General features: G+C 47.0%; 1 protein-coding gene across 1 annotated transcript in view; it reads left to right on the plus strand.

The window, feature by feature from the left end:
• The first annotated feature begins 14,968 nt into the window (after positions 1–14,968).
• Positions 14,969–27,235, plus strand: part of Dnmbp (dynamin binding protein) — a 96,028-nt gene continuing 83,761 nt past the window's right edge. The window contains exon 1 of the mRNA XM_021151805.3: positions 14,969–15,057. The gene's annotated coding sequence lies outside the window, so the exon portion shown is untranslated. The remainder of the gene's footprint in view (positions 15,058–27,235) is intronic.

The following is a 27,235-nucleotide window of genomic DNA, read 5'->3' on the forward strand; positions in this document are numbered from 1 at the left end:
TATAGACTTCCCTTCTTTTGTGCTAGGGATCTTTATTGCATCTCTGGTCACTAGAATGCAGAGAATACAAAGAGGAAGGAAACATGGCCCATGGTCTCAGTGCAGCCGTGTAACAGGGAAGACCCATGAATACTGCCAATACATTGTCATAATTACTGTGACCCCGGAATTCTGAGGTAGGGTTGGGGAGCCCACCGAAGGCTGGGCAGAACATGATTGGCTGTTGGTCATAGCTGCTGCCAAAGAACTGGCCAGACAGGAGGTCACAGGGAGCCAGCTGGGAAGGTGGCCTCCACCTTGGAGGGGTGGTGTAGCAAAGACATGCAAGTTCAGAGCAGTTGCCAGCAGCTCCTTGGGACTTTGCCACTTTCCTGGAGACTTTCATCTCCTCTCTAGATCTCCTCTGCTTGCCACCCTGAGGCAGAAACACTAAGAGTATTGGGGTTCCACCCCAACCAAAAGGCCCATCCTAACTGAGTGAGTCCAAAGCAGTGAGATTAAACTGAATACCCAGGCTCGTGCATCCTGAAAGAAAGCATGGGTTTGTATACAGTCGAATGTATTCCCCTGCAGGTTCGTGCACTGGAAGCTGGTGGCGTTGGGGCAATGGAAACCGTAGGGGGTAGGGCCTAATGCAAGAAAGTTAGGTCATGAGCCCTTGCCATCCAAATAACTCCGTGCTGGTGTCCTGGAGTAAGTAGCCTTGAGTGAGCCACTGCTAAGCAAAGCCACCCTATGGTCTAGCCCCTTCTACATCTGCTTATTCCTTTCCACTTCTCTACGATAGGAACAGACATCAGGCCTTTGCCAGGATTCAGGGGCCACGTTGTTGGGACTCTCCAGTCACTGGAATCCTAGGTCAAACCTCTTTACTTTATAGGTTATCTGGCCCCAGGGATTGTGTTACTACAACAACAACGTGAGACAGAGAAGGCTGATGTGAAGTCATTAGGGTAGGAGTGCTGGGCTGAGTTGACACAACAAGAAAGAAGATCCTCTGAGAGGAAATCTATCTAGGATGCCAGCCTGAATGGCCACCACTGCCGCCAGGTACTATAGGACATCATAGTGAATGGCATGGGTTTTGAACTCTTTCATGACAGAAATGAGTTTTAATTGTAGCTCTGTTTTTTTATTTTCTGTGTGCCCATAAGTTAAAAAAAAAAACAACCCCCCCCAAAAAAAAAACCCCACCATTTCTTCTGCGAGTCATAGTTCCTCATCCAAACAACAAGAACACAACAAAAAACACTGGTCATGTTATCTGCCTAGCCTAGAGTCTTTGGAGACTAAAGGTGAGTCTCATAAAACGTCAAGAAAGGAGAGCAACCCCTGCCAGTCCTTCCTCAGAGGACTGTCACTCTTCGGGGTGGCCAAATGCCAGGCACTGTATCAGCATAAGCGCCTGGACTTTTGAGTGTGCTGGTGAGCCTGGAAGTGGCTGCTTCCTCACAGGCTGCGCTGAGACCACCCTGCTTCTAAAACAGTTGTCAACCCCATGTGCTAGAGAGCCTCAATGGATCTCTTGGTCTTTGTGTCACTTTCCCTCCTGATCTGAATGCTTTATGACTAAGAGACTCCTCTTCGTACTTGATGTGGGAGGACACCCACTTTTCAGACTGGATAGCGTCCCAGTGCCACGAGGTAAGATGTGGTGGGAGGGGGTGAGGTATGATGAGTGGGAGATGGTACCTTAGCGGACCTATGCTGAGGCATCCCCCCTCCTGCCCCCCGCACGAGATATCAGCTATCAGCTATACAAGTCTGGTGTAAAATTAAGTTTATTAGGGACATGGGAAGGAGGTCTGGAAAGGGAGTAGAGGCAGAGAAAGAAAGGGGACAGAAAGAGAGGAGAAAGAAGGGATGTGGCTGGTGGGAACATGTGAGGAGAGAGGAAAAAGCTGGGGGAGGTGGGGGAGGGGATAGAGACCTTTTATATGTGAACTAGTACCTGGCTGTTGCTAAGTAACTGCTGGGCAGAGCCTAGAGGAAATGCTAACAACCAACCCCCCACCCAAAAGATCATAGAAACAAAATGCACAGATTTAAGAAAATATTTAGCTGCCATTGTGTGTGCACACACCATGCATGTAGGAATCAGGGACAGCTTGCAGGACTTAGCTCCCTATATCCACCAAATGGGGCCTGGGACTTGAACTAAGGCTTGTCAGCAAGCTGCCTTCACCCCCTGAGCCATCTCACAGCACTATACAACTGGCTTTAAGAGATCAGGTAGGGGCTGGAGAGATGGCTCAGCAGTTAAGAGCACTGACTGTTCTTCTGAAGGTCCTGAGTTCAAATCCCAGCCACCACAGGGTGGCTCACAACCATCTGTAATGGTATCTGATGCCCTCTTCCAGTGTGGCTGAAGACAGCAGCAGTGTACTCACATTTAATAAATAAATCTTTTAGAGAGGGAGAGGGAGAGAGAGAGAGAGAGAAGGTGTAGATGAGGTGTAGCGGAGGTTAGAGTGAGCAGGGGCTTCGGCCTTTGACCCACTCTTGTTTCCCTCCAGTGTTCCCATAGTCACACCAAACTGCCTGTCCGTGGGCTGTGGAATGCTTCCCGAGTGTGGATACCGAGGGTCCCAAGACTGGACAGTATTGTTTTGTCTTTCTCAGAGCTAAACTCACTAACACTGCTACCCCCAACTTCTTCCTACACAACACTGAGAAGAAAAAGTGAGCAGAAATCCTCCTGCCTCTGTCTCTAAGGTGCTTGGATTAAAAGCATGCACCACCATGCCTGGCCTGTTAATACCTCTTAAAGGTTTTGCATAAAAGTTGAAAGGAAATTACATCACTCTCTCTCTCTCTCTCTCTCTCTCTCTGTGTGTGTGTGTGTGTGTGTGTGTGTATGACAGTAGTGCTCATGGAATCCAAAGGCATCAGATCCCCATAGGTAAAGTTACAGGTAGTTGTGAGCAACCAGGTGCTGGGAACTGAGTTCTGGTAACAGATATGTGCTCTTTCCTGCTGAGCCATCTTTCCAATCCCATAAGTGAGATTGAGCAGGTATGGCAAGGGAAGAGTGTCTTAGTTTCTCTTTCTGTTGCTATGATTAAAGAAAAGAGGGGGCTGAACAGATGGCTCAACAGTTAAGAGCATTGACATCTCTTCCAGAGGTTCTGAGTTCAAATCCCAACAACTACATGGTGGCTCCCAAACATCTGTAATGGGATCCGATGCCCTCTTCTGGTGTGTCTGAAAACAGCTACAGTCATGCATAAAATCAAAGTAAAATTGAGAGAGAGAGAGAGAGAGAGAGAGAGAGAGAGAGAGAGAGAGAGAGACCGAGGGAGAGACCAAGAGAGATCTAACAAAAGCAATTTAGGGGAGAAAGGGTTTACTCTTTACTGACAGTGGAAGTCACAGCAGCCAGTGCTCGAAACATCTCTGCTCAAGTCTAAAGCCAAGGAGCAGAGAGCAATGAAAGCGAGCACTGGGCTCCCTTCTGCTTTTCATTCAGTCCAAAAACAGAGAGATGGCTTAGTGACTAAAAGAACTTACTGCTCTTCCAGAGGACCCAAGTTCAGTTCCTAGCAAGTAGTTACTGTCGTGACAGCAATTATTGGGGACCCAGTTTGTGTAGTGTACAGAGGGCTGAAGAACTGGTTGTTGGTGTGCAAAAACACCTGCCTGCTCTCAGAAGTGTTGGGGGAAGAGATGATTCTGAGGCTAAGGAGCACCTGTTGCTCTTCCAGAGCACTTGGGTTTGGTGCCTAGCATCCACATGGTGGCTCACAGTCCTCTGTAACTCCAGTTCCAGATGATCTGACAGCCTCTGGTCTCCATGGGCATCACATACACATGGTGTTCAGACATACACACCAGCAAAACCACCCTACACATACAGATAAGTCTGCTTGGTAAGGTGTACCGTGGATTGACACGAACGGAGATTGTAGTAGAGCAGTTAGTGTTATGTGTTCATCTGGTAGATAGTTGAGTCTCATCCTGTTTGAATGGTGGGGAGAGAGACAAACCAGAGAGACACGGTTTCTACCTTTTTGGAGTTGGACAAATTGGGTGGAGGCAACAAAGACGAAAACAATTTGCTACATAAAAACAGAAGAGGAATGTTTATCCGGAACATGAAGCCCAGAGATCAGAAGCAGGGACTGCGGGATGGTTAAGGAAGATTTATCTGAGCAGGTGATATCATCCGGGCTAATATGGAAAGGAGAACACGGGAGGCTTACCAAGCAAGAACAGACCAGTAATCGATCCAGGCTAAAGGAATCATGAACCCAAGGATCCCGTAGCAGGGAACAGCCTCTCTGTCTCCAGCATCTCTTGGATCCAAGGGTACATGTGTGTCCCTGGTGTGTGAGGAGGTGGGTGAAGTGGAAGCCTCTGGTTTCTTCGGAAAGTCAGTTGCGACAAATGATGGTATGCTGGGGCACACAGGTGAAAGGCTGTTTTGCTAAAGCAGACACGGGAAAGGACGCACGATGAAGTATATAAATATGACCCTACAGGCAGTAGGAGCTGGAGCATTGGTTTGGTCTGGTCTGCCTTGCTAACAACATGCATGTATTGGTTTGTCTTACTCATGAGGTTCCTGTGGCTTCTTGCTACTTCCTCAGACTTGGCCGGTTTCTTTACGGTTGACCCACAGCTGCTGGTTGGTGTGTGGTGTCTTCCTGATGAGAGGACTGGACGGCAGCTGCTGATTCGTATTTGGTGTTTGGTACGGGACTGAACTGCAGTATCTGGATAGCAAAGATTGGACTCGCCCTCAAAGAACTCTTTCTAAAGAGGTCTGCTTTCCTGTGTCCTAATGGCTTTTCTCTTCCACTACCTCTGGTGGGCTAGAGCAGAGGTTGAACCCTTGGAAAAAATGTATGCCTACAGGTCGATGCTCTCACTTTCTCCCACATTACAAGTCTAATTCAGCATCCGAACCACAAAGTCTGATCAGCAGTGAGGCAGGAAAACGAACTTTTTCCACGGCAACAGGACACACAGGGGACGCTGACCAACCAGCCCCAACTTGCCTCTGGGCAAACCTGGCATCAGACCTGGAGAAGCTGAAGTCCCTGTGTGGAGAGAATGATCCTCCATGATCGATCTGTCCTACTGTGTTCCTGGCACGCAGCCTGCACGCTAATGGCCCTCACCCACCTGGAGTGTGGCTTCAGGGCGGCTGCAACACTGGCTTCATTCAGACTTTTAAACCTTGAGGAGCGTTGCTGGGCAGATGCCTAAGCAAACGCAGTCTTCTCGCTTCTCCTAAAAGTTAAATTCCACCATTTGCAAAGGCCTCCCCTCACCTGTCATTCATGTAATTAATGATCCCCACCACGCCCCTCCTCCTCACCATGCCCCTTCCCCTCCTCACCACGCCCCCTTCCCTCCCACCACGCCCATTCCTCCTCACCACGCCCCTTACCCTCCTCACCACGCCTTTTCTTCCTCACCACGCCCCTTCCCCTTCTTGCCCCCTTCCCCTCCTCACTACGCCCCTTCCCCTCTTCACCACGCCCCTTCCTCCTCCTCACCACGCCCCTTCCCTTCCTGAGTCATTCTCTATTTCTCCCTCACGCCGGCCAGCCTTCTCCCTTACTGGGTCCAGAGAGAATTGGCAGAGGCCCTGCACACCTGCAGAGAGCAGCTTCAGGGTGGGCTGTGGTTTGTTTCTTTGCTGGCCCTCTTCACACAGTCCTGGGAACAGACACATAAAACTGTTCCTTGGCTCCACGTTCCCCTTATGGGGAGGGAAAAGGCCTCTTTGACTTCCCTTAGATTGTCCCCAGCCCCTTAGGCCTGGGGCTGGGGACACCATGCTGAGCTTAAGATCAAAGGAGCTGATGAATCTCCTTAAATTGTCTCCAGAATCCGATCAAGCGAAAATAAGCAAAGAAATAACGGGACCACAAGACTATTCCTTTTCCAAAATACGTAAATGTTTATATACTGTGGTTTATAGCTAACCAATAAAGTTATTTTATTATTTCACAGACCAATAAACATTTTTAATGACAAGTTAAAGGATCACTAACTATTTTGGAGTAACTTACTGACTGTCTAATAAGGCCAATTAGAAGAACTATGTCTGCCATCCTCCACCTTCATGAACCCCTAACTGCTTTCATGTCCCAAGTTAGGAAACCTGTCACCTTAACATTAAACGTCATGATCCAGGCTTAGCAGTTAAGAGAGCTTGCTGTTCCTCCAGAGAATCTGGGATCAGTTCTCTCACACTCACCTGTAACTCCAGCTCCAGGAGTTACAGTTTTACACACACACACACACACACACACCATACAGACGCATAAAACAAAATGTTTCAGCTGGACATGGTGACACAGGCCTTTAATCCCAGCAATTGAGAGGTAGGAGGCTCTCTGTGAGTTCAAGGTCAGCCTGGTCTACATGGTGAGAGACTGTCTCAAATGAGAAATAAATAGACTAATAAACAAAGTGTAATCTTTAAAAGTATACTAACTCCCTTTTTCTCTTTATGCTACAGTAGATGTTTCATGTCTGATTTGCATCAGTGTCTTAGATAACCAAGTCTTTATTCGTGAGAACTTCACACGCAGCTGGATCCAGATACCCCACTCTGTAGCCTAAAATCTCTCTGCTTTTTATCTCATTATCCGTGATGATAGATTCTTTCTCACAGTCTCTCCCAAGACAGGGTGAGGTAACTGAGAGTTCTACAGGCTTGTATTCTCCCAGCCTAGACGCAGCCTGGTTGTAACTCTGTGTCACACGTATTTGGGTGTGACTTTCAGTAGCACAAGTTGGTAAACCATCATAGTGACTCTGGTTGGTCAGTCCAAGGCTATGTGCCACCACTCCTAGAAGATGAAGTGTGTGTGTGTGTGTGTGTGTGTGTGTGTGTGTGTGTATGCAGGCACCCATGCACACACAGAGCATTGGTTATCATTAAACAACAGCATAATTCTTTTATTCCGATCTTAATTATTAATACTAATGTTCAGATCACACATTATGCTCCACCCAATAGATACATCTATGTCCAGATGCATATGTGTAAGCTGCAGAATGGCTGTGCCCGGTGAAGAGACGGCAGCAGGGTTCAGAATGTCTCTGAAGTACAGCAAAGAAGCTGAGAGTCAGGTAAGTGGAGTCTGTATTGATGGGAGCTGCAATGGCTGTAAGGCAGAGGAAGACTGCAAAGTGGAACCCAGCTATGGAGGCAAAAGGGCACGATGAGGCCAAGATGAAGGAGTGGGCAGACAGATGGGGCCAGACCAGACAGATGTACTGGAGGATAGGCACACAGCAGTTGGGTACCAACTTCCACTGCAGGGATGAAGCCGAGCTGAAGGCCCTGCGATAGCTGAGCGATGTCTCCTGTAGGTCCTTGACACACACCAGATGCTTGGAGCTCTGTCATCTCTGTGCTTAGAGTCCATCTCTTTATGGGGTCCGAGTGAGGGAGTTTCTGCTCTTTCCTTGGTACGGTGTGTCTGCTAAGTTCTTGGGCAATACTTTCCCTGATGCTCCCTTGGCCCTTACAATTCCAATATGCCACATAGTAGCAATTACTGGGCTGGGGGTGTGCTCAGTTGGTAGTGCTTGCCTAGCCTGCAGGGCTTTGATTCTGCCTTCCATACAATCCCAGTGCCTAGGCAATGGGAACAGGAGGCTCAGAAGTTCAAGGACGTCTTTAGCAACATCTGGAGTTCCAGGCCAGTCTGGGAGGCCGGACAGCCCGCCTCTTACACACAATGTTTTTCTGATACAAACAGTGTAAGAATGACTAAGTTGTGGAAAGCTTAGGGAAGATTAGATGAGCCAACCTCATGAACCCTCGGCTCCTCGTTTATAAGCTAAGAGGGACAGTGACCACCTCTACGCTCATCACGGTGTATGCCAAGGAGAGCAACCAATGTTATCTGGAGAGAAAAAGAGAACTTTATTATCTTATTCCATTACTCCATGTGAACAACCAGGACAAGGAAACAGATGACCTATACGGAGTTTTGTGGGTTATTTTCTTTTGGTTTTGAGACTGTGCCTCATTGTATAGCCTAAGCTAGTCTTGAACTCAAGACCCTATTATCTCAGTCTTTCAAGTTCTAAGGTTTCACTGCTGAGTCCCCATGCTCAGCTACATTGTATTTTTAAAAATCACCTCTGGAGCCAGCAAGGTGGCTCAGTGGGTATAGTCGCCCCTGCCAAGTTTAATGACCAGAGAGTTCCATGACTGGAATCCATATGGTGGAGGGAGAGAACTGACTCTTCTTACAAGCTGGTCTCTGTCCTCCATGGGAGCACTGTGGTACACGCAGGTGTGCAAAAGTTCACACACATACATAAGAAATAACCATGAAGATTTTTTTTTACCCCCCAAAATTAGTTCTACTCAAATGAGGAATTCTGGTTCTGTTCCTTGGAGAAATTTGTTTTTTTTTTTTTTTCTTACTGATAAGGAAGAAAAACTAAAGGTGTAAATATATGCTGTGGTTCTTACATAAGGCCAGGTTATAATAAATATTTTCTATAAAATTCTCTTCAGGGGTTGAAGAGATGGCTCAGTGATCACTGCCTGCTCTCTCAGGGGACCTGAATTCAATGCCCAGCACCCACGTGGTAGCTTACAACCATCTGTAACTCCGTTGCTAAGGGATCCAGCATCCCTTCCTGGACTCCCTGGACACCAGGCATACAAGTGATGCACAGAGATCCATGCATACAAAACACTCATAACACATAAAATAAAAACACAGTTATCTTCAGTATTTTAGCGTCTATCTACATCACAAGCTTCTGATTTCCTTCATTCTTTCAGAACCCAAATGCCTTCTCCCTTTCTTATCTCTTTATGGAAATAGGAAGAAATACATCTTTTGCAAGTACATAAAAAGGATGTTTTTTTTTTTTTTTAAATACTACTCCTGGGACTAGACGGATGTCTTAGTTGAGAGCCCTGGCTGCCCTTCCAGAGGATGTGGGTTCAATTCCCAGCACTCACATGGCACTCACAACTTAATAACTCAATTTCAGGGGGTCTGATGCACTCTGTTGGCCTTCACAGGTGTCAGGCACATATGTGGTACCCAGGCAGACGTACAGGCAAAACACCAATACACCTAAAAATAAAATGAAAAATAAATAAATTTTAAGAATATTACTTGAGTTCAGCATCTGCACGTTGAGGTGAGCTTGGTTGTGCTATGACGGGTATTTGTGTTAACAATTTGGTTTTGCCTACTTTTTAAATTTTTCCTTTGTTTCCTCATTATGTAGCTGAGGTTGCCTAAAACTCTCTGTTTAGACCAGGCTGGACTCAGACTCACAGAGATCCACCTGCCTCTGCCTCTGCCTCTGCCTCTGCCTCTGCCTCTGCCTCTGCCTCTGCCTCTGCCTCTGCCTCTGCCTCTGCCTCTGCCTCTGCCTCTGCCTCTGCCTCTGCCTCTGCCTCTGCCTCTGCCTCTGCCTCTGCCTCTGCCTCTGCCTCTCTGCCTCTGCCTCTCTGCCTCTGCCTCTGCCTCTGCCTCTGCCTCTGCCTCTGCCTCTGCCTCTGCCTCTGCCTCTGCCTCTGCCTCTGCCTCTGCCTCTCTGCCTCTGCCTCTCTGCCTCTGCCTCTCTGCCTCTGCCTCTCTGCCTCTGCCTCTCTGCCTCTGCCTCTCTGCCTCTGCCTCTCTGCCTTTGCCTCTCTGCCTCTGCCTCTCTGCCTCTGCCTGGCGTGGTTTTTATTTCTGACTGGGATGGGATATGAAGCCAGTTGAAGCTTCCACAGGTAGATAAGAAGCAGACCTTCTGCATAGCATCAAATGCCCTACAAAGACACCAGGTAAGGTTCTTGTGTTTATCTGTTTACAGCTTAGAAACTTCCTCACGGGGAACCTTTCTAAGAACAAAATAGGAATTGAATTATTCTAGCTCCCTGAGTGGAGCCTGTTATCTTTCTCCAAGACAGTGGTTCTTAACCCTCCTGATGTTGTGACCCCTTAACACAGTTCTCACACCATGGTGACCCCCCCAACTCTAAAATGATTTTCTTTGTACTTCATAACTGTAATTTTGCTACAGATATGAATCGTGATGTAAATATTTTTGGAGCTAGAGGTTTGACGAGACTCAAAGGTTGAGAGCCAATGCTGGGAGCTGGCTCTGCCTTGCACAAGTCCTCCAAATAAATGTGGGTCTGTCAAAACCACCCTCCTCCATCTTCTGAGAGAAAACAGCGCCCCCTGCCCATTTCTACCCTCGGTGAGTGCTGGTTTTCTACTGTCTCCACCCTGGGACCGGAGTTGTATTCTGACCCCCTTTTATGAATAGTCGCAAGCCTGCATCTTCTGTATTGTACCACCAAGCTCTGGCTGGCTTCTTCCTTAGCAGTAAGCGTAAGAACGGGCACTGAGCTATATTTCTCACCTTCGGCCAGGCCCCTGGCTGCCCTAGGATTATCCTGTATCCTGTATCCTGTGTGAGGCCAGCTTCAGTCAGCAGCCTGATACTCTAATCAGCTTATGGCTCTGACATGGTACATGCAAGAGAAGCTCTGCTGCGGGGCTGAGGCATGGACCAGCTGCCGTTATTTTGATGCTGTCCAATGAAGACAGCGAAAGGTCAGACCCAGAGCACCCTGGCAGGTAGGGTTCCCTTTAGATCCGAGACCAAAGGTCGATGCATCCGAATAGTTTAAACAGCTGAGATTCACCAAAACTGACAAGTATTCTGTGTTTTGGTTTATTGGAAAGTACTGGAGGTGGAAGGAAGCATATATTTATACATGTTTTTAAATTTTTGTGTATTTTTATTTTATGTGTATGAGTGTTTTGCCTGTATGGATGTCTGTGAACCAGCTATGTGCCTGGGTTGAGCAGGGGCCAGAATGAGATGTCTGATCTGCTGGAACTGGAGTTACAAATGGTTGTGAACTACCGTGTGGGTGCTGGGAATCAAATCCAGGTCTTCTAGAAGAGCAACCAGAGCTCTTACTTGCCGAGCCATCTCTCCAGCCTTTATTCACAAGTTTTTTTTAATGTATTTATTTATTTTATGTATATGAGTGTACTGTAGCTATCTTCAGACACACCAGAAGAGGACATTGGATCCCATTACAGATGGTTGTGAGCCACCATGTGGTTGCTGGGATTTGAACTCAGGACCTCTGGAAGAGCAGTCAGTGCTCTTAACCTCTGAAACATCTCTCCAGTCTTATTCACAAGTTTTAATGTTACATAATGTTACATCTATTGTCTTCCAAGGCAGACCCCCACCCCCTATCTTCTCCTCTAAATCTCCCTACCGACCCCCTCCTTTCAGGCAGGTCTGGCTGGGTTTGAACCCATTATGTGGCCAAAGGTAATCTTGAACTTTTGATCCTCTTGCCTCCATCTTCCACGTGCTGAGAACACAGGTATGACCTTGGCCAGTTTAAGTGATGCTGGGGCTTGAATCCCAAGCTTCACACATGCTAGGCAAGTATGCCACCAACTGCGCGATATTCCCAGCCCTGCCTAGATCTCTCTTGACTAGCTTTATTCCAGTCCTCTCAACTACAGATATTGACCCTGAAACTCAGTCTGTTTTTGCTAGAGCCCAGATGACCCTCACACCTGTCTACTTTCTATTGCTCTTCACTTGCTTATTTATTGTCTGTGTGCTGTGTGAAGGTTGGAGGGTGACTTTCTGGGGTCTATTCTCTCATTCCACCATGTGGGTGCCCCGTAGCACAGTCAGTTCCTCAGACTTGGTTGCAGCGAGCACCTCTACCTGCTGAGACATCTCGCTGGCCTCTGCATGTCTTCTAGGTTCAGATTTTCTACTTACTTGCTTACACCCGGTTCTCTCAGGGTTAATGACTTGCTTTGCTTTCAGAGCCTTGCAGTTTCTTCTCCCCGAATGAACGCACTGCCTTAGCTCTCCGCATGGCTACTTTCTCCTCGTTTTGGTCTCAGACAAACATTACATTCTCTACTCCATGCCGATCCGGCATATAACTTATCTCCTGACACATGATTGTGGAGTATGACTTTCACGACGGCAGGGAGCCCTGCAGTCTGTTGGGCAGGCTGAATCTCAAATGCCCCGCACTGCCCCATTTGTGACAAGAGTACGGTGAGTTCCCTTTGTTCAGAGGAAGGGTTACCCTATGGGCTGTTTCGACCTTCTCAGCCTCTCATCCAAAGGATTGAGAACAAGCGCTCACACAGATTTGCAAAAGAAGAAAGCTAACTTTATCTAGAGCCAAGAGTAGAGTTTAGAGAAGGGTGCACTGCCCAGATTGTCAGTGGGCTCCGGGAAAGAGAGTACCCAAGGGCCTCAGGTGGCAGCTGAGGTCTCCTGGTGGCCTAAAGGAAGGAAGGAAGGGCTGACTACCAAAGGGCAGCTTTTGGGTGATTCTCTATCTATTTTGACTGATATGTTAGGCTATTAATTTTTCTTACTGTGCATGTCTGTCCCTTCCTGGAATACACTAGATTTTAACCATATGCTCATTTTAATCATTAGTTAGTAAATAGCAAATTCATTCTAAATAGAGAGGACATTGTTTTGCCCTACTGGAAATACATACAAAACCAGTTCTGGCTGGATCAGCTTTTTCTTTTTCTTTTTTCTTTTTTGGATATGTTGGGAATATACCATTTGATTGTTACCAGTCTGATCACTAGTTCCAGGTGTGGAAATGTATAGTATTGTTGGGAGACAGAATTCTCCATCTTGTGAATTATTACAAGAGGGTGCTGTGTAGCCCCAAACTAGACAGGAGTCTCAGGGCAGTAGACCATTCCTCTGCTAGCCTGCCTCAGAAGAATGGTATTATGGGGATCAACCATTCATGATTTAGAATCTCCATGATGCCCTCAGGCAATCAGTTTCAAACTTTAGTGCACCCACCAAAGAGCATACCTCTGAGAGTCAGTGACCTGGCCATTCCGGAACTGACTCTCACGGGAAAGGAAAATGCTTCGATTAGGGGTAGAGAAATGGCTCAGAGAGAAAGGCACATGCCGTCAAACCTGGAGGCCACATGGTAGAAGAGAACTGACTCCCAGAAGTTGTCCTCTAACCTCCTCATGAGACCCCTGCCTCAAGTGCCCCGTACCCCAGTAACTAAGTAAGTCAGTAAATAAATAAATGTTTTTTTTTTGTTTGTTTGTTTGTTTTTTTTTTTTTTTTTGGTTTTTGAGACAGGGTTTCTCTGTGTAGCCCTGGCTGTCCTGACACTCACTCTGTAGACCAGGCTGGCCTCAAACTCAGAAATCCGCCTGCCTCTGCCTCCCGAGTGCTGGGATTAAAGGCGTGCGCCACCACGCCCAGCTAAATGTTTTTAAAAAAACAGATAGAGCTGAGTTATGCTAAGCTGTTCCAGTGTTGTTTTAGTTTCAAAATGAAATCTTTGCTTCCAGTTCATCTGGCTTTCATAAGGCTCCAAACCACAATAGAAAAGTATGCACAAGGAAAACAGAATTGTGGTTAGTTAATAATAACAAGCATTAGCGCCAGGGTGTGGCAGTGCTCACCTTTCGCCCAGCACCTGGAGGTGGAGGCAGAGGCAAATGGATCGCTGGGGGTTTGAGACCAGCCTGGTCTACACAGCAAGGTTTAGGACAGTCAAAGCCACATGAGAGAGAGAGGAGAATGTCTCAAAAGAGAAAGTAAGAAAGAAAGATAATAATACCATTATCTAGGTAATAGATTGTCATTTTACTTGAAAGGGGGAGAAAAGCTTACTGTTTGACAGGCCGCTGAAGCATTTGATCAATTTCTTTCAAAAACAAAAATCTGGAATATTTATGTTTTACCACAAAAATGCCTTCCTTCCCGTGTTCAGACAGCAAAGGAGGAGAATAATGTATGTGAGCAGCAGTTTCACCCCTACGTACAGGCTCCAAAGAACTGGAAGCAATGGGTCCAGCAGATATGTGTACAATTCGGGTCATAGCCTTATCCACAGTAGCCAAGAGGGAAACTCCGCCGAATGCCCAGTGAAGGACAAACGGCTAAACACAACGCAGTATATTTAGCAGTAAAAAGAAAGGAAATTCCGACACATAGAACAGCACAGATGAAACTTAGGGCATTATTCTAACCAAAATAAGGCAGGCACCAAAAGGCCAAGTATTGTAGATTGCATGTATGAGTGTCTTTAGAGTAGAAGAATTCTTAAGGACACGGGAGACTAGGAATCGCTGGGAGTGGAGTCCCTGTACGATGAGAGCAGTTTCAGTTTGGGAAGTTGGAGTCCTGGTGCCGGACAAGATGATGGATGCGTAGCAATGTGAATTTACCTACTCTGATGGACTGCACGCACACTTTACAATGGTTCAAACGATACACTTTATGCTATGTCTATGTCTAGTTTACTACGATTTTTGAAGAGTCAAGAAACAATCTAGCTATGAGATTTTAAAATAAAGCCTTATCTCTGCTATGTGTGCATAGTGATATAGGATTCCTGCATTCCTCAAATCTGTTAGGTAGGTCCCGGCGCTTGCACCAGCTCCTCCACGCACTTGCGATCTTTAGCAATCAGAAGTCTTCCGGGACTTTTCAGAAACCCGGACGTTTGGCTCTAGTATTTTGTGATTCCTTGCTTTTAAATTCTCAAAATTGTCCTGTGAGACTTTGCTCGGGAGGAAAAAAAAAAAATTGATGAGGAGTGGGCAGTAACCTGATGGTGTTCCCCTGTAATCCAGCTCTTGGGGGAATGAAGGAGGATCAAAGGTTCAAGGCTAGCCTCCACCTCGGAGTAAGAGAATTCGCGCAGCGGAGAATTTGAGATCTCTAGGTTGGCGGTAGCGCGGGTGCGTGAGGATCTGGATCCTAGCCTGAGCGAGGTGTGTCGCTAAACGCCCCCACGCGGTCCGTGCCTCGGTTTCCCCGAAAGGCCCTGGGAGCCCGAGCCCTGACGTGGCGGGGCGACGGGCTAGGCGGCCGCCAGGGGGCGCGAGCGCGGGAAACGGAGCCGGGGGCCACCGGACGGAAGCGGCGCTAAGGGAGGCGGGGCGGCGCGGAGTCACCCGGATCGGCCCGCCCGCCCGCCGCCGCGGAGGGGAGGTGACCGCGGCCCGGCCGGGCCACCAGTGGCTGTGCGCGGAGGGAACGCCGAGCGGCAGAGAGCAGGTCGGTGCGGGGCCGGGCGTCCGTGGGGTGGCGGGGTGGCGGGGACGGTCGCCTGCGGGGCGCGCAGGGCTTGCGGTGCAGCTCTCGGTCGCGCTGACCTGCGCTCCGCGGGACGCGAGGCCCTCACTGTCCTCACTCACGGCCCAGGGGGTGCAGGGGGCCCCCGCAGCCCTAGGAACCGTCCCGGGGCACGGACCGGGGGACGAGGTGTCCAGCCGGGGCGCTGTCACTGCGCCGCCCTGCCTCTTGGCTTTGAGTTGAAGAACTGAGCCCAAGTCCTGCCCCTGGTCACTGCTGCAGCTGGTGGGCATGTGAGGCCGGGATTCCGTGACAGCCAGGCGGGGATGGTTTCCCAAATAACCCGAGACTATTTATATTTAGCTGGAGATGCAACTTTGGCTTACTGGAGTTTTTAGGTACCCAGGACGATTGCACTGATGCCAGGCGTGTGTGTGTCAGAGGAGGATGGTTGTCTGTCACTCGAATAAAGGGGTGTTGGGGTGACCAGACAGGACAGCATGTGGCATGTATTAAGAGCTGCGAAGGGTGTTTAGGGCACAGGGTCGTGTTGAAAAACCAACTTTTGAAAAGCAAGGTCGCATGTGGGATTATGGATGGCAAATTCTGTAACCTGTCTGACAGTGCCTCTTTTATAGTTCGTGGGAGCACCTCGTGGAACTTCCTAATTAATAATGGTGACGGGCTAGTGATGACATCGATTCTCTGGTAGGAGCATAGTTTGGACTCCACTGTGCTTAGTCGAGTTACATGCCGGTGACAGAGCTGACTAATCAACAGGCGATTTTTGCAGCAAGCAGACCTGATTTCTCAGTTAGGGCTGCATTTATAAAACAGTCTAGGAAAAGCAGAGTCGAGGTGTAGTGTTCAAGTTAGTGTATCCATCGGGACTCATTCCCCCTGAACTACTGAATCTCGTGATCTCTCAGGCCCTTCCACCGCTAAAGTCTTTAATTTGTATTTGAAGCCGATCCCTCCTGGTGACAACAAAGTCCTAGGAAAACAAAGTTAATTGTACAAATTATGTAGCAGATGTTCAACTTCACTGTCGCTCCCCGCTCCCCCACTCACATAAAATTGGGTTGAAATGAGTGAAACCTGTTTGTGTGTGTGTGTGTTTCATGTTTCTGTGTTAATGTCACCCAATGGCTTGTCTAGACAGAGATCTTGGTGTGTAGTGGGGAAGTGCTAAGTCTGGCATGGGAGTGACGTGCATGTTGTCACATGTAATTTTTCCAACAAGCCGAGAACATTCTGACTCAAACTGTGCTAACTTTTAAGCTAACTTTTATCACATTGTATATGGTTTGGGCTGGCACGTGATAGTAATCTTTATAGATGCTGTTCAAATATGTATGAACTATTTGTCCTTTAACCCACAAAGTAGGGCCTCCTAGCCTCTTTACCCCCTCTTTTCTGGCACCATGCTCCTCTGAGCACCCCCTTAGCCTGTGAGACCCTCTTCACATGCCTCCTTCACCCACGTGGCAGGGCGGGGCCTCGCCCCACTGAGCTTGCTGTACCACAGGATGCTCTACCCCTGCCGAAGGGTCAGGGTCGAGCAGACTCTGTTCTGAACGTTTATCTCTGTGTTTGCAGAGTATCACGAGAGATGATGTTTCCAGAGCAGAGCTCTTTCCCTCTGCCTTAGAAGGAAGCGTTTTTCTGCTTGCTGCCTTCCAAAGCTTCAAGTTCATCACCGTTCCCAGCCTTCTGGGTCACTTTGCTCTGTACAGGGCTAAAATAAACGCAGAGTCATAGTTTAAGCTACAGATTGTTTAGTCTTAAATTGGGCAGGGTGGGAAGGCACACTTTGAAAAGTGATTCAAACCGTTTACAAGCAAAGGCTTGCTGCCTACCAGCAGTTACAAAGCTTGGCTTATTTTTCCAGGTTTATTTTTTCCCCCCCTTTGGGACAAAACACAAGTCAGTTAGCATATTGCCTGTGACTTTACTACTATTTCAGGATCCTATGAGGCTCTCAAGCTATGCTGTTGTTGTTGTTGTTAATAAAACATTCTTGAGAGTCATTCACTCCTCAAAAGTTCCATGTCAGTGAATGTGTAGGTTTTTTTTATTATTATTATACCCAGCTGTGAAAGCATTTCAATAAACTAATTTTCAAGACTAAATAACTCAGTCTTGCTTTTGGGAGTTCATTATGCGATAGCTTCTCACCTGGAGAACAGGGTCCCAGCGATAACCACACCACCCCCATCCCAAATCCCCCCCCTCCCCCATGAAAGAGCTATTTTATAGACCGCGTGCTAACTTAGCTGCTTTATCCTTGGTGTTAAAATGAAAGCCATACTGCCTGGTGCGGTGTGTGGTGACTCAGGACTTTAATCCTTTAAACTCAGGTGGATTTCTGTGAATTTGAGGCCAGCCAAGGTTACAGAGTGAGATCTTGTCTTGAGAGAGAGAGAGAGAGAGAGAGAGAGAGAGAGAGAGAGAGAGAGAGAGAGAGAGAGAGCGCAGCCACAGGGTAACTAAAATGAATTATTTCATCTTTGGCTTTGTAAGTCTTTTCTGTAGGCTGACGATATGTGACTACTGAGGCCTGAGAGCACAATAAGATGCTGTTCAAGGAGTTTGAGTCTGAGGATTGTGTTCTGGTGCTGAGTGGTTCGTTCATTCATTCATTCATTCATTCATGCATGCATGCACTCATGCATTGAGCAAATACTTTTGGAGCACTTGCATGAGCCAGGCCCTTCTGTAGGAGTCAGAGCGGAAGTGTGAGCAGAGTGGGCAAAGGCTGACTCGGGCGTACTCCAGTGGGACCCTGAGCAACAGACAGTGGGTGTGCGAGCATAGCGGGTCCAGTCATCAGAATTCAGTGGAAAGTTCCAAGCAGTTAGATAGGAAAGAGCGTGTGGGGGTGATGTCACTGTTCGTTCGCACAGACAGACAGGGGGGTGGGGGGTGGGGGGAGAAAGACCTCTGCTGAGATGTCTCCTGATCTCTGACTTGAGGGGAGAGTAGGAGGCAGAGAGGCTGGATCAGGAGCAGGCTTGATAGGTGGGAGTGTTGACAAGGTCACAGAGGCCATGCAGGGCAGACATGGGGAAAGTGGCAGATGAAGAGGTGGTCAGAGCGGGAAAGGAAACCGCAGAATAGGCCATTGTTAAGAATCCGGCTTCGATTCTGAGAAAGGGGGGAAGCCTCTTAGGGCCTTTCTCTGTCCATTTGAAAAGGTAGATGCTGGGCAGAGGCCATGTTAGGAGCAGGGGATCATGGGGGATCAAGGGCAGAATGGGAGGCCTTCCTTTTTATATTAGTTGTGAGGCCCTAAACCAGAATTCTTCTCTGGGCTTTCATTTCCTTGTCTGCAGAATAATTGGGTCTCCTCCAGCTCCAGAACTTTAAGATTTCAGGTCATGTGGAGTCCTTCAGGGAGGCAGGAGGAGGTTCTCAGAGTAAAAGCAGGGGACCTGAAAACTGACACCAACCCACCAGGAGCGAGATCATCCTCAAACCAGAGATCACCCCAAATCCAGAGACAGGGTCAGGTCTTCTCAGTCAGGCCACAAGAAGGGAAACCAGACTGGGCATGGTGGCACACACCTACCTTCAATCCCAGCGCTGGAGAGGCAGAGAGGAGGATGGATGCATTTGAGGGCAGCCTGATCTACATAGTGAGTTCCAGGCTAGCCAGGACTATGTAGTTAAATCCTGTCTCAAAAGGCAAAAGAGAAAGAAAGGAAGGAAGGGAGAGAGGAAGGAAGGGAAGACAGTTTCTGTGAATATTCTTTGCTCACCTCTATCAGATTTTTCTTATCTCTGATTTCCGTTTCTGCCTGAGACAGGATCAAAGCTGTCATTCATCCCCAGATCTGACAGCCAGGGTCACTTTTGTTGTCAGGAAAATCTGGAACTTTCCAGAAGGAAATAGACCTACTTTTTGCCCATTACGGGTCATTTGAATTTTGTTGCTGTTTTTTTTTTGAGGCACCTACAGAGATCTGCTTGCCTCTGCCTCTGCCTCGAGAGTGCTGGGATTACAGCTGTACACCACCAGGCCTGGCTCTCATTTGAGTTATTTTATCACAATCTGAAATATTTCTTTTGCTTTCAGTTATCCCACTAACTGCTCCCAGGTGCTCTTCAAATCATTTTTTAAACACACATATACACACACACACACACACACACATACACACACACATACACACACACGCACACATATACACACACACACACATATATATATACATTATATGCATATATACACACACACACATACACACACACACACACACACACACACACACACACACACACACATACCCTGGCCAGCCTGGAACTTGCTATGTAGACCAGGCTGGCCTCAAACTCAACTCATCCATGCACCTCTCCCCAGCACAGACATACACACATATGCATATATAGATAGATATAGATTATATATAGATATACATATACATATATAATGTGTATGTATGTATATATATATATATATATGTGTGTGTGTGTGTGTGTGTGTATATGTGTGTATGCATGTTTTGCCTGCATGTATATGTGTGTACCACATGAATGTCTAGTGCCAGACCTATGGCACAGGAGCTAAAGATGGTGGTGAACTTACGAATTGAACCTAGGTCCTCAAGAACAGCCAGCCACTGCTGAGCCATTGCTCCAGCTCCCACCCCAGGGTGCATTTATTTCACTGTGCGCTTTGTTCCAGTGCGATCTTGCAAGGCGGGAGTGTTTGCTTTCTGTGTTTTAACTTTGATGCTGCAGCACTTCTCCTTCCTCAGGCACTGTTGGTGTGTGCGTGCCCGCTCCTCCTCTCGGACATTCCGTATCACACGCCACAGCTGCCTGGTCCCTGTGTAACAGGTGGATGCTCGGGTTAACCTGCTCCCCAACACGACAAGTGATGACAGCAGTAAACACCCTCTTCTACCTTCTGTGTCTGCGTATAGAGTGGTGTAGCATTTCTGTGGGTGATCCCAGACTCATGTCCACCATCGCTGTACCCGTCTCTGTCTCTCAGAATTGTCTGTGCCCTGACATTGTGCCAGCATCCAGCTTTGGGCACTTGATCTGATCTCATAAGTGCTAAGTGACAGCTTACTATTTTAGTTTGTATTACTAGTCCTTTTGAGCATCTCTTAGGCACACAGCTTCTTGTAAATGCGTGTGCACTCTCTCTGCTGTTCTGTTGGAGTTGAAGTCTGTGGTGTCACTGATCTGCAGAAGAACTAGAAGGTGGACACTCTCTGGCACATTTATACCTTGACCCTGGTATAAATCTTCTCATCTGGTAGATTTTATTTTCATTAGGTCAAGATAAATCTTTTATTTTATATAACCACATAAGTTATTTAATCTAGGTTTATGCACCTCAAATTTTGTTTTAGATAACCTTCTTCCTGGGGCTGGAGAGATGGCCCAGTGGCTAAGAGCACTTGCTGTTCTCCAGAGGACCCAGGTTCAGGTCCCAGGATCCCAAGTTCAGCTCCTGAGCACAGGGGGATCTGATGCCTTTCCTGCCTCTGCAGGTGGTGCGCTCAGTGCACACTCATGCACACATGCACACACACACATGCATTCAATGCACAAAGCACACCCATGCACATGTGTACACACACCTGCACATGCACACACACATGCACTCAGTGCACAAACCACATACATACATGCACACTCACACACACACATGCACTCAGTGCACAAACCACATACATACATGCACACGCACACACACACACATGCACTCAATGCACAAACCACATACATACACACACACTCACACACACATGCACAAACTACACACAGAGAGGGAGGGAGGGAGGGAGAGAGAGAGAGAGAGAGAGAGAGAGAATGAATTACGTATTTTAAAACTCTATCTGTGGGTCTCATTTGTGACTCTAAGTCTTAGAGACATTGAACCTACATTGCACCTTAGTCCTCTCCTGTTTTCTATTTGATGAGCTATGGGGGTGGGGGGAGGTTGCATGAGGGGGGCAGGAAGGGAGATGGGAGGGAGACCAGAAGTAGAAAATTTTTTTTTTTTTTTTTTTTTTTACTGAGTCATGGCACCCTCTGTGACTTCCATGGTGCAATGTTCTCTAGCCCATCACCTGTCCCATAGGTCCCATAGGTCCCATAGGTCCCATAGGTCCCATAGGTCCCATAGGTCCCATAGGTCCGGAACACCTCATTGCCTGTCCCTCTGGTCCGGAATGCCACACCTGTTATGTCTCATGGTCTGTAGCCCTTGCCCCAGGTTTTTTTTTTTTTGCTCAGGTTTTCATTACAGTGACACCCTTGTCATCGTGTGGTGACCAGCACAGTGCCATTCATTTTAAAGTTTACCTAACTGTTCCTAGGCCAAAGTCTACTTTTCCTTATTCAATTTGGAGTAAATTCATTGAGTTGCTCAGAAGTTATATTTTGAGAGGTTTTTAAATTGGGATTACACTAAATTTATAAATTACTCTGAGTAGGCATAACATCTTTTTAACGGTAACATGTTCTACCCAAAAGCACGTGGGGTGCCTTTCCACTTATTTGCCTCATTATTGTTGTTGTTATTATTATTATTATTATTTTAGAGCTTGGAAATAATTTAAAACTAACAGAAGAGGCTTAAGAAGAGAATGAAGGGCTGGAGAGATGACTCAGCGGTTAAGAGCACTGACTGCTCTTCTGAAGGTCCTGAGTTCAATTCCCAGCAACCACATGGTGGCTCACAACCATCTGTAATGGGATCTGATGCCCTCTTCTGGAGTGTCTGAAGTGTACTTACATATAATAAATAAATAAATCTTTTAAAAAAAAAGAATAGAATGAAGGGAAACTGAGTGTCTCCTCTCTGGAATCACCACGTTAGTAGCTGGCCATCAGTGCTGTAGTGGGTCCTCTGTGCGTTTCTACGAGTGTCCCTGGCCCTTTTGAGTTGGGCACAGTCCCCATCGATTTTTATCTCTAGGGACTTCACCACCTCATTTTTTAAGTCCTTTCTGCCCCTACCCCTAGGGTGTGGGGTCAAACCCAAGGCCTTGCCCATGCCAGCTAGGTGAGCGCTCCACCTGTGAGCTGTCCTCGGCTCCTTTGTCGGAGCATGAGTCCTCCATGCGAGCCTAGAAGGGCGAGCTTCGTTCTTCCTTGATTTTATCCTATTGTGAGTCTTATTTCTTTTTGTTATTTTCTAGCTGGTTACTAGTAGTTAAAGATGCTTAACATGGGTTTTTTCTCTCATCCTCTCTATTTAATTCTGTCTCTCTGGGTTTCTGAAACAGAATGCATGGATCCAGGAATGTATTTCCTTAGGACAACATGTGGATGTTCTTATTAGGAAAATTACCTATTTTTAAAAAGAAAAACTACTGAAAATTGGCCTACTGTATGGTACTACGAAATATATAAGTTAGGAAACTGGTATTTCTCAGATCTGTATTTTCTTTCTTTCTTTTTAAGCCAACAGCATCTGTTTAGGTCTCCCATGCAAGTACCAACCAAGTCCAACCCTGCTTAGCTTCCCCAGTCAGATGCGATGAAACACATTTAAGGAGATACTGCTTCAGATCATTCTGATTTTTTTTTTGGAAATTTGTATTAGTGTTCTTTATACTATGAACGATTATCAATCTTTAGTAAAAAGGCATTTATCAACACTAGAAATGTATTTGCAACTGGTGTAAATTGTATGTTAATGTTGTGAATATAGTTATACTCAGACTTGGTGCACTTCTGATCAAGGAGCGATGTGCCTTCAAAGGCCCCTCCATGTGCCCTGCAGGCTCGGTGCCACGCAGTGCCTCCCAGCGGTAGGTGTGCAGTTTGTGTGTGTGCCCTTCATCAGGGGAAGGTGTTTCCTCTGCTTATAATTTATTGAGCTTTTGTGTCACGGACAGCTAGATAGCTGTTAGAACACTCACAGAATTTGTCCTCTAGGAAACAAGATAGCTTCACTCCAGCGGCAAACCCAAATCCTGAGCCTGATGGCGAGTGGTTACTAACATAAATAAGAGTCCCCAGTATTTCTGTACTCTCCATATATTAATGTATGGTCAAATCCCGAGGGTCTAATGCAAACTTACTTCACAATGAGGCCAAGTTTTCCTTCTGCTGTTGAAAGTCAAAATCTAAATAGCTGTGTGAAGGAGAGTCACGTTCAGTATTATAACTGTAGTCGTCAGTGTGATCATCAATAAAGACACAAAAGAACTTACCCTGGTTCAGTTTCTACTCTAGGTATAAACCTTAAGGATACCCTAAGACATACTGCAGTTATTTGACACGTAGAGACATAGGTGGCTCTTCAGTGACAGCTGCTGGGCACTTAGTTACCACTGTCCCTGCTTTCCCACTTTAGACCAGTATTTTCCCCTCTAATTTGTGTGTGTGTGTATAAAATTGTTATTATTATACATAGAAAGTTTGTAAAATATAGAAAAGCAAATCCCTATAGCCCCAGCTTTGGTGCCAGCCTGTTAACCGACTACTACTATGCTGTGGAGGAGGGGATGCGCTTAACCCCGTGGTTTCAGAGCCTTCCTCCTTGTACAGGGTTAGGCCATTAGCTCACTTTGGTCTCACCTTGGTCCTCTGGGAAGGATGGAGGAGGGTAACAGGCTGTAATTAGCTTTAGGCATGGGGAGAAGTCTGCTGGTCCCTTGGACCAGACTGAGCCTGAAGGTGACACAACGTACTGAGCCTGGAACCCCGAATGAATCATCATAGCTGAACTCGGAGCATTTGTGGTCTGGACCCCAGTGGAGCAGGTCCCAGCCCCGGAAGCAGGGAGGGACTTACAGGATGATGTAATGTTCTTTACCACAGGTTTAGTCCCTCCTTCTTCTCCCCCTTCAGAACACAGTTTCCCCTTTCACAAAATAAATAAATGGAGTGAAGAAAATAGCTTGTTCTTTTTTTTTTTTTTTTTTTAAGTAAAGGTCTCATTGTGTAGCCCTGGCCTCTGGCCTGGAGCTTGCTATGAAGATCCTGCCGGCCTAGGAATTTCAAAGATCCTCCTGCCTCAGCCTCCCAAGTGCTGGAATTACAGTGTGCAGCAGCACCACACCTGTTTTCTCTTGACACTGAAATAAAACTCCACCATAATCGTTTTGTTTGCCTAATCTCTGTTTGCCCCGTGGTCTGTCCTTTGGACATGTGATCATATAAATAGCAGGAAGTGAACTAATTCCTAAGTTAACATTCCTATCATCAGCATGTTCAATTCCACACAACTGTACTTCCTCCTTATGCCCATCCCTGGATCCTGACCTGCTGGAATGTGTGTCCCCAGTTTGCATTAACCCTTGCCACCTTCTGGAATACAGCCGACACCTTAACTCAGCCCTCCAATAAATACCAGGCACCTCAGTATGCCCCTTCAAATGAATCCATCTTGTGGCCCAGACAGGAAGCCTGCAGGGGTGGGGGGATGAGAAAGTACACTTCTCTGCCTCCTTCCAATTCTCGGGCAGGGTGGGGGAATGGAATCCCATTTGCTGACAGTGTGAGCAGAGTCTAGCACCCTGTCCACCCAGGTAGGCTCTGCCTTTGTGCCAGCCTCTGCTTGGGGGGTGGGGGTCTGGGCAGGAGGGTGAGGAGGGCGTGATGTGTTTTTTCCGGAGACAGAGTGAGGATCTGGGATGCTGACAGCTATGATGGGAGCCGACCAGGGGAGAACGCCTGATGCTGACCTCCAGCCATGGGGTCTGGGCCCCGTGCACGCCAGGCAGGCATTGTTCTCACTTGTTCTCATGCTGCTGCTGTGATTCTTTCAGCACAAATGAGCTTGCCCCGTCAGCAGAAAAAGTTGCAATGGATGTACCTCACTCCCCAGCCTCACACCCGTGACCTCCCTTTTCTGGTTTGTTCTCTCCTCCCATCTCTAGTAAAGTAGACACTTTGTTGCCCTTTCTGTTGTTTCTGAACAATAAGTAGTGTTCTAGATCTGGCTCTGTACTGTCGCTGTAGTACCTCATTGGCCAGACCTCCTATTCAAAGCACAGGGTGGGATAGTTGACTGACAGCTGCTACAAGGATGCAATAATGCTGTTCTGAGGCCAGCACTGTGGGGAGACCTTATCTCCGATATAACTAATGTAATGTAATTAATATACTATACCAGCAGTGAGCCGGTTAGCCATTTACATGAGCGCCTGGCTCGTGGAGTCTCCAGGATGATCGCAGGTGGAAAGTAACGCTTTAGCCCTCAGTTTAATGTGGCGAAGCTCAATGTACTCGGTAAGGAACCTTATGTAAAGGTCTGTGGCTGACGGTAACTGAACTCTACCCAGCCTTCAACTCATGGCGGTCCTTCTGCCGCAGCTTCCCAAGTGCTAGGATTATAGTCACATGTAATTGTTTTTTAATTAACTAATTATGCATGTGTACTTGTGTGGCTCTTGTGGGCTCCCCTGTACCACGGTGCACTTTTGGAGGGCCAAGGACAAGCTTCAGGTGTTGGGCTTTGCCCTTCTTCCGGCTTGTTCAAGGCAGTCTCCCTGCTGCTGCATAACCTGGGCTCGACAACCTGCCAGCTCCTGGAGAATCTTTCGTCTCTGACTTCTGCCTCCCTGGTGATACATGCTAGAGTACAGATGTGTGCACGACAGAGGTCAGTCTTTGTGTGGACTCCAGAGATTCAAAGTCAGATCATTTCCCTAGACCCATTATCTTCTTAAAGAATCCATTTTAAAAATCGGTCCAAGAAAATGACATAGTTTGCATTTCATACATTTCTTAAACAGTTTAAATTTGTTCTGAGTTTAAATTGAAATCTTTTGCACATAATTTATTTGTTGATGAAACTGGGTTGTTTATTTTTTTTTCTTTTTAAAGTTCGGTTGGCACAATTTCATTCTTGTTTCTAAAGTGAGTTAGCTTAATTTAATGGCTACTGCAGAAGGTTCCAAAATCACGGGCCCATATAGTTTGCTCTGTTGCTGAGGTAGTTTCTGAGGAGCTTTCTAGAGTGTTCCAGGTGTCAGGGAGTGACATTAGCACACTGTGTGGCAGCCAATACATTGTGCCTTGAAAGAATTTTGTAACTATCTGGCAAGGCAGTATCCAAGTTCCCTGGAGCTATAGGAGGACCGAGGCCTCTGGTTTTCTTCTTCTTCTTTTTTTAGGGGCAGTATGTTGCTTTAAGGATCCCCTGAGCTCAGTGCCAGGACCTCTTCAGGATGTTATTATCTGACAGTGTAGATCTGTTCCCAGAAAGCACCTGAGGAGCCCGAGAGGGTTGGGTAGAGGAAAGTGAGTTTGCTTGGGGACTAGACTCTGCAGGGACCCGCTCTGGTCCTGGAGACTTGAGCAGCTCGCAGGACTATGCGTCATACTGCTAATAAGGAAGGTTCTGAATGCATGGCTTTCGGTAGCACAGGTTTTTACTGCCAGTGTCTAGATGCAGTAATTCCAGTATCTGCATCACTGTGGGCACAGAGAGATCAGCTTCTCTCTCTCTCTCTTTCTCCTTCCTTCCTTCCTTCCTTCCTTCCTTCCTTCCTTCCTTCCTTCCTTCCTTCCTTCCTTCCGGGAGGAGTGGGGTGTGTGTTACATTTGTCTGTCCATCACCTGATGGCTCTGTAGGATAACAAGCCAGTGTTAAAGTAGCACGGAAACATGGACAGATGCTGTGAAGTTTGCTATATTTGCTCTGTCGCTGATTCAAAGGTTCCAAGAAGAAAATAGCTCAGTGTCAGTATTTTCATCTAGTTTTAAAGCCAACTAGTTAAACTAAGACATAGAGAAAGACGTTCAATGAGTTGATTATAGCCCTAAGGAGGGTGGTCATTTTAGTAAGAGTTTTGCTTTGATGAAAGCACCAGTTAACATTAAGTCACTGAAAAGCTTCCAGGTGAATTTGACCAGGGTTTATTTAATGTTTATTCTTAGAGTCCATAAATGAAATTCAAACCGGGTTAGTTGTCTCATATTATGACTTGACAGGCTTAAAAATTAAAATGAATTATTTGCAAGTGGAGTGTTAGTCAGGGGTAATCTGTTGCCTTGCTGTTGTTTCTCCTTGCAGTGTGAATGAAAAATGCCAGGCACTTCAGGTGGGCATGGTGGCACATGCTTGTACTCCTAGACTTGGGAGACCGAGGCAGGAGAATTGCCACGCGTTTGAGGCCAGCTTGGGCTATCCAGTAAGTTCCTGGCTAGCTTGGAGGTATAATATGAGACCTTTGCTTAA

The sequence above is a fragment of the Mus caroli genome, unplaced genomic scaffold, assembly GCF_978045245.1.
Source record: "Mus caroli unplaced genomic scaffold, Mus_caroli_1 scaffold_20, whole genome shotgun sequence".
NCBI lineage: Eukaryota > Metazoa > Chordata > Mammalia > Rodentia > Muridae > Mus > Mus caroli.